This window comes from Chrysemys picta, chromosome 10 (genome assembly GCF_011386835.1).
Source record: "Chrysemys picta bellii isolate R12L10 chromosome 10, ASM1138683v2, whole genome shotgun sequence".
Lineage (NCBI taxonomy): Eukaryota > Metazoa > Chordata > Testudines > Emydidae > Chrysemys > Chrysemys picta.
This window is the reverse complement of record NC_088800.1, coordinates 1,913,939-1,928,921: the sequence shown is the minus strand read 5'-3', so window position 1 is coordinate 1,928,921 and position 14,983 is coordinate 1,913,939.

The window sequence follows — 14,983 nt, the reverse complement described above, 5'->3', positions numbered from 1 at the left end:
ACTTGGTGAAGTACAGTGATACAGAGATGGGGAAAAACCAGTTACCCTATGTGGTCCTGCCTCTTCTCAGAGATAAGCAGCATTAATTGGCACTTTGAGACCGGCAAGCCTTTGCTGAGGTGGCGCATTGGCAGGCTCTGACAAACCACTTCTCATTGTCTACTTAGCAAGTAATTTATGTCTAGACAATTTCAGGTGCCAAAAGGGAGGTTCCCCTTATAGGCAGGCTGAAACGCAGGCCCTGCATCCTCAGAGAAAGAAGTGATGCCAGATGGATGGGAAGAATAGTGATGTTAGTTCCTTAGCTGAGTCTTTATTTCAGCTGGGCTCTGGGTTGACTTTCTGGAGACAGACTATCAGATGGTTTCATATGCTTACCATTAGTTCTAGTGATGAGTTCCTGACCTAGACAGTAGGTCTGGCAAGAGATGGAATATATCTGTCGTGTGGATGATTTAAAATCCTGTTTCTACAAACAAAGACTGATTCGACAGGTTAGCACATTAAAGATGAGGCCAGTCCATGAAGTTTGAATCCAGAATCAAACTTCCCCAAAGGTTAGGGGAGTCCAGATCCAAGGGTTTGAGTCAGGTCACACCCAGATGTGACATTCATTTCTCCAGTGAGCTACGATACATGGCATTTGTACAATGATTTTCTGGTACCTTTGAGTAATATAAAGAATCAAAAATAAGAGATGGAAAAGATCTCTTCCAAGGCAGGTTTGTTCCCTGCATTATACCGTCCAGTGCTTTTCTAATCAAGTTGAAAATATTCCAAGCAAAGAGACTTCCTCCACTTTCCTTGGAAGTCTATCCCACAATTTAATTTCCTCTCAGGAAGTTTGTTCTGATATTTACCCTAAATTGTCATGTTCTCATTGCACTAGTAAGCACCTACTGCAGGAACTTGTCATCTTGGCCTAGAGAGTGAATCTCATTTTCACCTCATTCAGCATTACTGGGGGATTGCATAATGCGCGGGGATGGGAATCGTGTTGTCTGTCCAATGGTTTGCACTGTCCTTTTGTGGGTGATGCAGATACTGGTATAGCGTCATGAAGATGAATGATCACTATCCTTTTCTTCCCTATGGTAAGTGATGAGCTGAAAGGGAGGGACATCCTGTCGCTATTTGTGAGAGCCGTTTGGAGTCAAGGGAATCCAAAGTCAAGACTGAGTTCTGATCTTCGTTACACCAGGGTCGCTCCTGGGACTTCAGTAACTTAGGTCAGAATTTGGCTCGCAGACACGTATAGAAAAAGAAATACTTCATTGCACCATTGTTACCACACAATTTCTTCACGCAACAGCAATCAAAGAACAAGCCGTTGCAGAGCAAGCACTAACAAACTCTAGGCATGTGGTCTTCATGCAGGCGTGAGGCAGCCCTGCTTGAGAGTGGTTCATGCTAAGAATGGCTTACGTCTCAACCTCTCTGTTTCCTGAAGAACGTGCTGCTTCATTTTCTTTGCCCTCGGAAGCCAAGGTCTGTCACCAACACTCAATGTACAGCTGCAGAGAACAGCTCGCTCGCTTCTTTTTGAATGAAAAGAGGGTTACGGCCTAACCCAAACAATGCCTAAGCCCACTGAATAGCTTAAAAAGAGGGAGTGACACATGAAACAGCCAGAGAAATCCCCACAGAGGGACTCTTTTTAGCAATGTTTTCCATTGGATTTCTTTAGCCACTTTTGTTATGTGGCCTCCCATCCTTAGAGTACGAGCAGCAGCATTTCGAGGACTGTGAAAGCAAGGTGGCTGGCAGCATCAGTCTGCCTAGCAGAAGGTGTGAGAATATTGACAGGGAAGCCCTGACCTGGTCACCCTCAATTCTTCACACAGAAAAGCTGATGCATTTCAGAGCAGTATTTCATCAGTGACTAGTTAGATGCTGGCAATGGCTACATGCTGTGGATAACACAGGGGCTGCCTTTGTTTTGCCTTTGGGGAAATACAGCGGCTGTAAGATATCCTAGCAGAGGGCCTGACTCACACTACTGGGTGCAGTGCTTACTACCCTCAGTAGTTCTATTGACATCTGAGATGAACGATACCTATTAACAAATGTTTGCTGGATCGAGGCCTTGCCTAGCAGTTGGGAGCGGGTGGGTCTCAAGTGTTGTCTTGAAGTGACAGTGCCACTCATTTGCTCCCAGTGGGGAGGACACATGGCTATGAACAGAATTTTTTCAGCTCTTAATAATAATAATAAAGTCTGTTCTGGCAAAATTCCAGTGCAGTTTGGGAAGACCCTGCAACATTTGCTGAAAGTGCTTTTGCACACGTGGCTGTGAAAAGTGTATGGGTCATAGCAGATGCTGCCTCACCTGAGTTGATTACATTTTGTTGGGAGGCCTGGTCTCTGAGCAATGTCTTTTCTTGAGAGGCAGCAGCTGTTACTGTGCTGTGTGTCTCTTTGATGGTATAGCGACATGGGGCTCTTGTTTAGTGCCTTTTTGCCTGTTTCGCTTGCTCTGCGTGCGCATGCAGTACTCCCCACATTCGGCAAGAGCCGCGAGCCGTCCCCAGGTACATCATTGCCTGCGGAAGTAATCTGTGCACAACAACACTGATCTTACAGCACTGATGTGCCCCCGCATTGAGAGCCCTATTGCTTATGTCCAGCCCCTGGATGCCCGAAGTTGGAAATACCCAATACTCACCCTGAACGCTTGTTTGTAGGTGTAGCGTCACATTGCATCAGGACAGGCGCAGTCAGCACTGAGTAGTAATGTGACGTGACACAGTGCAAGAGGAGAGCAGCGGACAACTGCTTCCCACCTGCTTCCTTCACTGGAGCGCCACCGTTCTGATGGGAGCACCTGCCACCACTGTGTGAACTGTGAAAACAGGGCACAGCCTGGAGACCAAACTCACGCTATTCGCCTGGGTAATTTGCTTCGGAAAGCGCTCCCTTTGCATCCATTTGTTTAATAGAGTGTGTCTATCTCCCAAAAAGGCAACATCCCAGTGGGGAATCTGCTGCTGTATTTTTAAACCACACGCAGGTGAGGGAAACCAGCCATTCCAAAATATTTCCAAACAATGTAGGGAACAAGAAGGGGCGCACACACTTGCATGTACGCAATAACGAGACAAAGAGAGACCTGCAAATTTACAGTCAGTAATTTCCTCCCTGGTCTCTAGGTAGGAACTGGTGAGTCACCGTGGGTGACATTCTGGCCTCATTGACATTAATAGGAAAATTCCCCTGGACTTCCATGGGCCAAGATTTCACCCTAGGACTAGAGAGAGGCGTGGTTGAAAACTAGGAATTGAAATCCCAGCTGTGACCCTAACCTTTGTTGAGGCCTTGGGCAGCTCTCTAACCTCTCAGCCTCAGTTTCTCCAGCTGTAAAACTAGTGATCACATGTACTTACCTACTTACCCCCCTTCCCCCAATGGCAAAGAAACCAACTTTCAGAAGGAGCTTGTTGTAAAATGCACTTAGGCCAGGTGTAGACTCTAAAGTTAAACTGACCCAACTATGTCACTCAGGGGTGTGAAAAATCCATACCCAATCCCTGGTGTAGACAGTGCGAGGTGGGTGGAAGAATTCTGTCGACCTAGCACTTGCCTCCTGGGGAGGTGGATTAACTACGCTGATGGGAGAACTCCTCCTGTGGTGGTAGCATTCCAAGTGTAAGCTCTTAGTTCCCAGTTGGGACTGTGGGTGGGCACATGTCTCTGGCTCCAAAGAGGTTCCATCTGCCTAAACCACACCAGCCTTTCTCCCCCCTTCCAAAAACAATTCACTACCTTTCAGAGCGAAAGGCTTCCTCCTCCTGTTTCAGATTCGTTTTCTTTCTATCTCTCACTGATCCAACAAGTTTGAAATTTCCCAGATTAAGTTATTTGCGAGGGACGAGGGATGGAAATGGTAATCCTATGGAAAAGGACCATTGTTCTTTACTAGTTGCTAACGCAGAGCGATTGTCTGCTAAGTCGAGGAGCTCTTTGTCAGCTCTCTGAATGAGGCAGCTGATGAGAACAATGAGCACACCTGGGAGATATTTTCTTTGGACGCTAGCTTTATATTTTCCCCTCCTGTATGGTATGCAGCAAATCAGAACTGACATCCGGATATTTTAAAGAGCTGGGGAAGGAGCATGGGGGAGTGGGAATTTGAGGGCACAGGGGGGACAGGGGATGTGAGGATGGAGCACCAAGGGGAATTTGGGGCTGGTAACTGTTGATTTCTATAATAATATCCTAACATACATTGTAATGGTTGGAGGGAAAATTTAAAGTGAAGGTAAGAAAGGTAGAGTAATCCGTGCAAGTCGCTCCATGCAGAGGGGCCCTGACCCCTTCTTGGCAGGACCGAGTGGCCTCTTCCTCTGCTCTTACAGGGAAACTCGGCTTCTGGTGAATTTGGGGGGCAGCAGGGGAACAAAACCACCACTGCACTACAGGTTAAATCCTGCCTTGGTACCAACGTACCTGCAGTACTGGGCTTAGCGCTGGCAGGACCTGGAAGTGGGGGAGCAGGCAAGGAGCCCACCTCTCCACGGCTGCAGCAGCTCCTGCTCCCCCAGGATAATGACTGGTGGCGCAGTTTCAGAGGCACCCCCTGCCCACTCCCAGGCCCTGCTGCACTGGGACACGCCAGGCCTCTCTGCAGAGCAGGGCTCCACAGTCTGCAAGGTTAAAATGAAGGGGGGGCAGTGTGGGGAGCCTCCCCACGGCTTGGATAACCCAAGCTCCCTCCCCCTTGATCCCTGGCTGGTGCATTGTGGTAGCTCGAGCTCCTATTTCAATCCACTGCAGTCACTGACCCCGGGCCGACAGCAGCCTGACTCCAGCTCGGCAGGTGGTGAGTTGTGATTGCTGCTGCTGATCCGTTTAGTTACTGTGTGACTGTGCAAATGGCCAGACGCGCCGGTGTGATCGTTGCCCTGTCCTCCACCTCACCCTCATTTGCTTCACTCACCTTTTACATCTTGTCTTTCTACGTCTACACGGGAGCTGGAAGGTACAATTTCCAGCTCAGGCAGCCATGGCTACTTCAAGGCACTTGCTTGGGCAGAGCTAGTGCGTGTACAGCTACCAGGTCTGGAAATGACAGCTGTGTAGACATATCCCTAGAGGGTGAGTTCTCTGGGGCAGAGCTGCGTTCTACTCTCTGTCTGTGGAACAATGGGGCCCTGGTCCTGAGTGTGGCAGCTGGGTGCTAATGTGATACAAATAATTTTTTTTTCTATCTCTTAGAACTAGCAGAGACCTTGAAAGGTCATTGAGTCCAGCCCCCTGCCTTCACTAGCAGGACCAAGTACTGATTTTTGCCCCTGATCCCTAAGTGGTCCCCTCAAGGATTGAACTCACAAGCCTGGGTTTAGCAGGTCAATGCTCAAACCACTGAGCTATCCCTCCATCCCAGGTATGGATGGACTCTCCATTTTCTGTGCCCAAATAGACCCACACTAACAGGCTGGGACTCATCATAACCATCAGGGAAGGGGCAGGATCTGTCCCATAATAAGTTTCCACCAAACGAACACCTTTTTGTGCATGTTCACAGGTATCGTTAATGCTCTCACTTGCTGCATGAGTTTGAATCTCTCCGAACTCCAGATTCAGGGTCAGATGCTGAGCTCCCTGGAGCCGTGCTGAGTTCCAACTCAGAACCTGCCCCCCCAGGGTTTTGGAGATTTACGTCTGTGTAAAAGTTGGGTGCTGCTGTTCCATTTCCTTTCTGCTGTGTATGAGTGCAGATCCCAGGCTCAGCATCGCTAAATAAGTCCCGATAATTTCCAACCAGCAAAGAGTATTCTCTGTCACTGATCACTTCAGTCACTGGGCTGTTTGCTCTTGTCTAGTTCCCGCCATGTCCTGGGCTTCCTCTGGTTCATTACCTTTGTTACTTTTCCTTTCTGCAGCTGCACTGCCTGGCTCTGCAGCTGTCATCACATCTGTGGTTGATGTTATCCTCAGCGTGGTCCATGGCTCCATCGACTCTCGAGGACTTTCTTTCATTCCAGCTGAGCTAGGATTTCATCAGTTCCCTTGTCCATGTCAGCTTGTGGGTCAGTCTGCAGCGCTGAGTAGGAGGAAGTCTCCAGTTGTGTGGTAAATCCTGAGGGAAGTTTTCCGTCAGGCTTGTTTCTTTGCCTTACATTGAGGGATTTCTTTCTGTTTCTCGCAGAGCTCCAACCAACCTTTTTAGAGGCTTGCCGCATTTACAGATGTTGAAGGTGGCTGTCCAATGAAGGAGCCGCTCAATCCTGCCCATAAATCTATCAGGCGTATCAGCAGCCACCTTTTCCGTAAACCTACAGCGGCCCCTGCCCACAATAGATGATGCTGTTTGGCATCCCAGAATGATGCAGTTCATTGATGTTTTTGTTTGTTTGTTATACAGATGTATTTTTACCCACCAGGTCAACAAAATGTAGTATTTCCTCCTTGTTTCTCTTCCTGCCCCAGAATATTTACTGAGGCACTTTCAGACTCGTGTACCTCTTGCGTAAGTCCCCTCCCCCCACACTCTTCCTACCATTCACTCTCAAGGATCTTGTATTAAGAAGAGCAGAAGCTCACACAGATGTCCTTGTTTCTGAGTCTGTTCCCCTCCCACCCTTTAGTTCTGTGGGAAATTTTATTGGACTTTAAATAATGGAGCCAGTTTGTGGTGTGACTTTGTGCTGTGCAGAATAATGGGATTACACTCATGTATGGTAGTCAATCCAGGACATTTGTCTGGGAGACCTCTGTTTAGGTCAGTATCATCGCCATTTTAACAAGGGGATACCAATGGCTACTTCACTACGGAGTCAGCCGTCCTTCCAATGCTGTTTTGAACTGACATAATGAGGGACATCTGTACAAGCCAAAAAGGTATTCCACTTGAAACTCTAAGGCATTAAATGACCATGCAGCAAGTGAGCTGCAGGGCAGTACTATGTTGCCTTTACAAACAATTTAACGACAGCAATATGGCGTTGGAATTTGTCTTGTTTATCTCAATCATTCTGCACGGGAAAGACAAATGGCGCGGTGTAACTTTGTGCTGGAGCGTTGTCTTCTTTAATGTAGTTACAGGTAAAGTCTCCACGTAAAAATGAACTTTCCAGGACATCTGCCTGGAATGACACAGCAAACATAAAATAGATAAATATCACTTTGCTTGCATCCTGCCCTCGAGATGAAACATGCTAATATCTTTACTCCTGGATTATCTTAAAAGCATCTTACCTTCAAGCACAGAAAAGCTCCTTACTGGGAAGAGAAATATATTCTATACATCCATGTCCATGAAGTTCTGCAGACTAGATACTTTGCTTCTTCTTTCCTTTTTTTTTTTTTTTTTAGTTTAGAAATGTCAGCACTCTCAGTTCCCATGGGAACCTCGTCTTCGCTGTTGCCAGCAGCAAATCCTCTGTAGAGACACTGGGATTGGAGTAGCTGTGGGCTTTCATGCAGTTGGTCTATTATTACTGGCTTCTTGGTCGACAAAAAGCCTTGACTGTAAAGTTCTCACAACTTTGTGAACTTGAAGTCACCTTCTCCATCATAAGGCATTACTCTTATCAGCCACCCTCATTGTGCGTAGCTAAGGGGACAACCCAGATCAAATGGCTTTTAACTTGCAGAGGCAGATAATGAGAAATCGATCAGAAGCTGATTGCAAACAATTGTGGGCCTGATTCTGCTCTCTCTACACAATTCCCAGTGACCTCAGTAGGACAGGACAGGAGCAAGCCCTATGTATACTGCAGGAACACTTTCTATGTAAGTTCAATGTTGGGCTGTCCCTCCAGTTCAAAGAATAGCCCATTCTTACAAGACAAAATGCCTGCTCCTGTTAAAGTCAATGGCAAAGCTCCCTGACTTACACAGAAACAAGAACAGACCCATTGACTATAAATGTCATTAACAATATGATGAAATATTATCTGTAGACCACTGGTTAACGTTTGAGATGAACTGCTGTGCTCAACACCTCACAGTTTATGATGGGGTGCTGATGGTACTTGACCGTCCTTAATGTAATTCACTAGGCGTGAAGTGGGCCCCACTGGGTTTAAGGATAAAAAGGGATAAAAAACAGCATAATTGCAAATATTTAAAAAAAATTTTTTAAAGGGTTGGTGATACATGTGAACTGAGGGTATGAGCCACTGACAGATACTGTAACAGTGTGGGCATTATGACGAGCTTGATTGACAGATATTCCACTGTCTGGAATTGATTTTTCTGTTCACTAAGCAGATTTTCATTCTGCACCTATGAATACTCCTGCTTCACTTTGTATTTAAAGACACTGCAGATACGTTCACAAATCAGTAATGTTTGGACTGTGAACAGCACCTTGCTGATGTACGGGGTGGAAGTGGGCGGGACTGGTTCTGTACAGCAACACAGTGAGGGCTGTAATGCTTGGGTCTGATTTTGATTGTTGGCTTGGTGTGTGGGTACTGGGTGGTGTTTAGTAGTCTGTGATATACAGGAGGTCAGACTAGATGATCTGGTAGTCCCTTGTGAATGTGACAAGATCTCTGGAGTGCATAGACATCAGGGATGCTGGAGCTGTGGGTGTGCTGAGTAGGGAATTCTGGCACTGGGAACATGGCAAGGGAGGCTTGAGATTAAAATCCCACCACAGATGCACTGAGACAATGCTGTGGTCATGCAGTTTCCAGCTGAGGCAGTGCCTGATCCCGCAGTCTGTACACAGGCAGAGGTCCCTTTGACTCTGGAGGGAGTTCTCCTTACCAGCATGCAGGATTATGGTCAACATTGCAGAAATCCATGCTCCTTTTTGGTTGTGTCCCTTCCACAGACCTGTTTTCTTGCCAATGTGTTTCACGCTTTGTTAGGCAATTCACCTCGTTATTTTTTTGAGCGTACTGAGGCTTCCCACTTAAAGTCCTTTGTCTGGGCGAGTGCGTCCTAATGGAAGATAAGTTAGGGCACTATGCAGTGTGAGTATGGATAGTGGAACCTGGTCCTTGTCCCTCTCAGTGCTCAGAGGTACGATTTGCTAGCCACTCATGCAGGTGGAAAAATGCTACTGCAGCTGGCTGGCCACCTACTGTTGGACTGGCTCTGGCACCGTTGTTAGAAGTTTGCCAGGTCTCAGCCCCAGCAATCCAAGAAGAAGCCCTGTATCCCATGAGAGGTCACTCCGAATGAAAGGGTCCCCTTAGTTCTGGCACCTGAGTTCCCACACTGCTGTGGATGTCCTCAGAGAAAGGACAAGAACAGTCCAACCTGCAGCCTCCTCTGCATGTTCCTGCTTTCCAAGGGGGAGTTAATATTAAATGGACCCTCGACACACCAACATTTCAGCCGTCTTCGAAAAACCCTCCCTGAAATGCTGCTGTTCGGTTACTTTTCCTCCCCACTGGCTGCTCAGAGCAAAGTGGGATATTACTGCAGCCTTTCAGTGGGAACTGGGGCTGGAAGTGTAGACTATCCTACCCAGCCCCAGCCCCAGAGGTGGGTGCTCTGTGTCCCCTCGCTCTTGGGGGAGGACTGAGGGTTTCCATGGCAGTGCGGTGTCTCCCTCCTGCAGGTCCCATCTGCACTGTGCTGAAGCCTCTCCCATGGGTGAGAAAAGGACAAGGGGCTTCAAAACAACCCTGGGTCTCTGTGCTGAGCTCTCAGATCCTTCAGACCACCTGCTTCATGTTTCCAAGTCAGAGGCTTTCTCTGACACCAGGGGCCTATATCCTGGTTCCAAAAAAGATCCTGTCTTAATTTGCCCTGGCTGCTGATCTTGGCTTTTTGCTCGGTTGCCGTGTTCCCCCACTGAAGCACTGTGCTGTGTCGTTGGGTGGGTTTTCGGCAGTGGTACAGTAAAGATTTGATTATGCAGGGGTCTAATGTAGCCGTTTCAACTGACTAATAAAATACAGCGTTGTGTAATGAAATCGCTCCCGTTCTGCTGCAGAGTTCTGTGCCAGAGATGGAATCCCGGGGAAGTGCTATTCACTTCAGTGGAGAGATGCTGCAACAGAGGGAAGTCCAGAGGAAGCAAGGGAGTCTGCAGCTCAGACTCTCCAGTGTATTTAAGGAGGAAAAATCCATTGGTTACAGCCTATCTGGGTGTCTGTGGCTGTTTAAAACCTTCCCCACCACTGATCAAACATCACGGTCTGTCCGCTTGCAGTTACCCTGAAATCAAGGGAGGCCAGCACAGGCACCTGCCAAAGCCACATATAATCTTCCTTGAGCTCATCCCTCTTACTGTCAATGGCCAGGAAGGGGGAATATTGCAAACCTCAGTGGTTGTGGTCCATTGATCTCTCTCTCTCTCTCTCCTTTTGACACTAGAACGCCAGATCTCTTTATGCCACCGCCATTGTTACCACCCTTCAGAAATAACACAACGTGCAAATTGGTGGGCTCACTCTCGCTGCTAGCAGACAGGTGCTTCCATCCCAATTGGCATTGGGGACAGAGAGGCCAAGTACTGACTCGGCCTAGAGAATGAACATTTCTCACATGTGCTCTTTCTGCAGTGGGGCCATGTGGAAAATCGTGCGTTGCCACTGAACACGTGTGGCTTCTTGCATAGACACTAAAATGACACTAAACAGCCCAGCATGTATACTCTAAAATAACTCATTAGCGCAGGGCTGAAAACAAGCTCTTCAAACTGCCTTATGTTCCCTGCAGAGGTGGAGTTTTCCTCCCCCTTCTAGGAAGTGGCTGTGCTCTGTGAAGCCAGATTTTCAAAACATGAAGGTTAATTAGTGTTTGCTTTTAAGCCCTCTGGTTCATTCTTAAATCTTTCTGCTCTCCTGTTCCCTTTTGTTTTCATGAAGAGCTGGCTTTAGAACTTCATCCCTTATGGCTCCAAAATAGACTCGGATTCAGAGAGTGAGAACAAACCTGAGGAAAGGGTTGTCTCAGAGGTGTGGTGGGTATCCCGCGCACACACCTGGCAAGTATCAGAGGGGTAGCCGTGTTAGTCTGAATCTGTAAAAAGCAACAGAGGGTCCTGTGGCGCCTTTGAGACTAACAGAAGTATTGGGAGCATAAGCTTTCGTGGGTGAGAACCTCACCAGCTTGAGTGCCAGACCACATTCCCAGCTGGCTGATGCCCTCCCACTGAACCTGGTCCTGCTCCCGTTGTAGCCAGTGCCCTCAAATAATTTCAGTGGTTCCTTTCTGCGCCCTCTCCAGTTTTTTAGTGTGGACACCACAAGTGGATGCAGTGTTCCAGTATCTGTCTCAGCAGCGCTGCATACAGAGGTAAAATCACCTCCCCACTCCTGCACGCTATTCCCCTGTCTGTCCATCCAGGAGCTGAAATGACCCTTTCTGCCACAGAATCCCATTGGGAGTTTGTGTTTAGCTGTTTGTCCACAATGGTCCCTAAACCCTTTGCTGAGTCCCTGCTTTCCAGGAGACAGTCCCCAGTCTGTAGGTACGGCCTACATTATTTGTTCCTTGCATTTGGCTGTATTAAAACACATTGTGTTTGAATGAGCTCGGGTTACCAAGCAATCCAGATCTCTCTGTATGACTGTCCTGGCCTTATCACTATTTACCATTCCACCAAATTTTGTGTTATGTGCAAATGTTAGCAGCAGTGATTTTATACTTGCTTTCAGATCACTGATAAAAATTATTGAATTGGGCCGAGTACCAATCTCTGTGGAACCCCACTAGAAACCCCTCCATTCGTGATGATTCCCCATATGCCGGTACTTTTTGAGATCTGTCAGTTAGCCAGTTCTTAATCCAGTTAACTTGTGCTTTCCTCTTGTTGTATTGTACTAATTTTGTAATCAGAATGTCGTGCGGTACTAAGTCAAATACTTTACTGTTACCTACATAGTTACTTTTATCCACCAAACTTTTAATCTCATCGAAAAATTATATCAGGTATGTTTAACAAGACCTATTTTCCATAAAGTCAAGTTGACTGGTATTAATTGTATTTATAACTGTTAATTGAATCCCATATCAGCTTTTCCATTATTTTGCTCAGGATTAATGTCAGTCTAACTCGCCCATAGTTACCCTGGTTATCCCACTTGCCCTTTTTTTAATATTGGCAAAACATGAGCACTCTCCCAGTCTTCTGGAATTTTCCCAGTGTTCTAAGATGTATTAAAAATTAATGTCAGCAGTTCAAAGGTCTCCTTAGTTGACTCTTTTAGGACTCTTGGGTGGAAATTATCCAGGCCTGCTGATTTAAAAATGTTGATCCCTGGTAGATGCTGTTTGGACTGGAAAGTACTTCATCATCCTCATGTGATATGAGTACAGCCTCCTGCTTCTTTCCAAATACAGAACAGAAATATTTGGTGAGCACGTTGCCCTTTTTTGCATTGTTAATAACTATTTTACCATCTACTTCTAGTCAAGGGTATATACCATTGCTAGGATTTCTTTTGTTTCTGATATACATAAACTCCTTATTGTCCTTAGCCTTATCGGCCATGGATTTTGCCTTATGTCTTTCATTTCTCTAATCAATCATCTACACTTCATGGCTTCTAACATATCAATTGCTATCTATGTCCCCTTTTACACAAAAAGAACAGGAGTACTTGTGGCACCTTAGAAACTAACAAATTTATTAGAGCATAAGCTTTCGTGGGCTACAGCCCACTTCTTCGGATACCATAAAATTAAAAATTCTGCGCACAATATTTTAAAATTCTGCAAGTTTTATTTGTCAATAAATAAAGGCAGAGGCTCCAGAATGGCAGTGGGGAGCACAGGCCACCAGCTGTACAAAGGTGGGAGATCACCCTGCAGCCTCCCCACCCCCCCCAGGGGACACAGACTCAGTGGTGAGGCTGCTCCCGACCCTGACACAGCACAGGCCTGGGCCTGACCCAGAAACACTCTGGGGCCCTGCCCCTCTGCGCCAGGTGCACCAGGTGTGGGGCAGGCAGGCTCAACCAGGCAGTCCCTGCTCAACCAAGAGTGGAGGGGCTCAGTGTTGTGGGATCCAGGTGTGGGGTGAGAGGATTCTGTGTGAGACAAGCTGGGTGCAGGCTGCTCAATGGGGGTCTAGGTGTGAGGGGATCTGGATGCACAGAGGCTTGTTGGCGGGGTTCCAGGTGAAAGTGATTGGGGGTCAGTGGAGGGGTCTGGGTGTGGGGGTCTAAGCAGGGGGATCTGGGTTCTGCGGGAATGGGGCTGGGTGGGGGTCTGGGTGCAGCTAGTTGGGGGTCAGTGGCTTGGGGCTCTGGATGTAGGGGCTCAGGGTGGTGGGGCTCATCAGGGTAGGGGTTTGAGTGCATGGGGCTCAGTGGGGGGTGGTATGGGTGCAGGGGTGGTGGTCCAGAGGCAGGGGGCTCCAGAGGCAGGGGCTGAGGTTCAGTGGGGTGGGGTTCGGGTATGGAGGGCTGGGGGTTCTGGGTGTACAAGGTGAGGCTTGGTGGGGGTGTCTGGGTAGGGAAGGTCCAGATGCATGGGGGTTGGGTGGATGGGGGAGCAGTGACCCCTCTTCCCACAGCTGAGGAGCAATGGGGCAGGAAGCAGGGGAGGATGCTGAGCTTCCTGCAGCTGGGGGAGGTTTCTGGGAGTGGGTCTGACACGGCCCCAGCCACTCCTTGCAGGGGATGAGAAAGTCATGTCCTCTCCTGCCTCCCGTCCAGCTGGGACTAGCAGCTGATTCCGGCTCAGGGTAGGCAGGGCCAGATCCAGGCACTGGCGAAGGAAGCAGGTGCCTGGGGCAGCCAATATAAAGGGGCGGCACTCCATCCTTTGTTGGGGCGGCACGACCGGGGCGGCAGCGGCGGCACTTTGGCGGCAGCTCAGCCGGCCCGCCTCAGTTTTCGGTGGTAATTCGGCGGCGGATCCTTCACTCCCTGTCTTCCTCCTCGGCGGCACTTCAGCGGCAGCTCAATCGTTTGTCGTCCCCCCACCCACCCACCCACCCACCACTTGGGGTGGCAAAAAAGCTGGAGCCGGCCTTGAGGGTAGGAGCCACTGGCTGGGGTGTCCCCAGCCCTGCCGTGATTTACGTCTTCACCAGCTGCTCTGGGTGCCTGAAGCAATGTACCTGCGCAGCTTGGGAGTGGTGCATGACTTCTCTTGCAGCTGCTTTTTGCTTTCCTGTCAGAAAGTCATTTTTCTATGGGGAAGCAAAGAAATCTATGGGGGACATGAATTCTGTGCACATGCAATGGTGCGAATTCCCCCAGGAGTAATATTGGTCTGAGAAGTCAATGCTTTGGCCCTGCACCTTTAGTTTGCCATTTCCTGAGCACATCTGGGCTGAACTCTAATATCCAGAATATGGCCCTCATTGTCTAGATTATCTAAAGGCACCATCAAAGCAACCATTGCTGAAAGTGGACATGCTCTCTTTGTGTTGCAGTGTAAGAGGTGGGTGGGTGAAATTAGGATTCTAGGAATGTCTCCATATGAAGCTGTAGGTTATGATTTCACTTACAATGAGTCCTTTATAGACTGATCATTTACAACGAAGGGCAATACAGTCTAAAGGTTTAGGAAAGAAAATGATGAATTATTTCACTGCAGTTTATCCAACTTACGAAAACTACCTCTCTCCCCTTCCCATTTGATGTTCTATTCATCAATAATATATGGTGACCTGGGGGAAGGTATTACTCTGATCCAGAAACAGAGCCTGTGTTCTCACTGATGTACTGAAGGTTTATGTGGGAAGGAGCTACTCATTCATGTCCCCTGGGTTTCAATGGGAGGATAAACTGCTTGCTTGCATTTTGGGGAGTGATGAACATAATTAGCTGAGAACCGCTTTCTTAAATACAATTACACTGGGGTATTTTCCTTCAGATGGCTAATTAATTAATTTTTGTCCATGTAAAATATCTGCCTTTGCAATAAATTAAACATGTTTTTCCCTCTTCTCTGTGATTTGACACACTCTCTGGTTGGAATCCAAACCGTGCTCAGTTTAAAAGATGGAGAGACAAGGGAATATCCTACCGACACAGAGAAAAGGTGATAATATTACACAAAATAGAACATGGGAGTTTGGTCAAGTGGAATGGCAACCTTATCTTGTCTTCCAATGCAG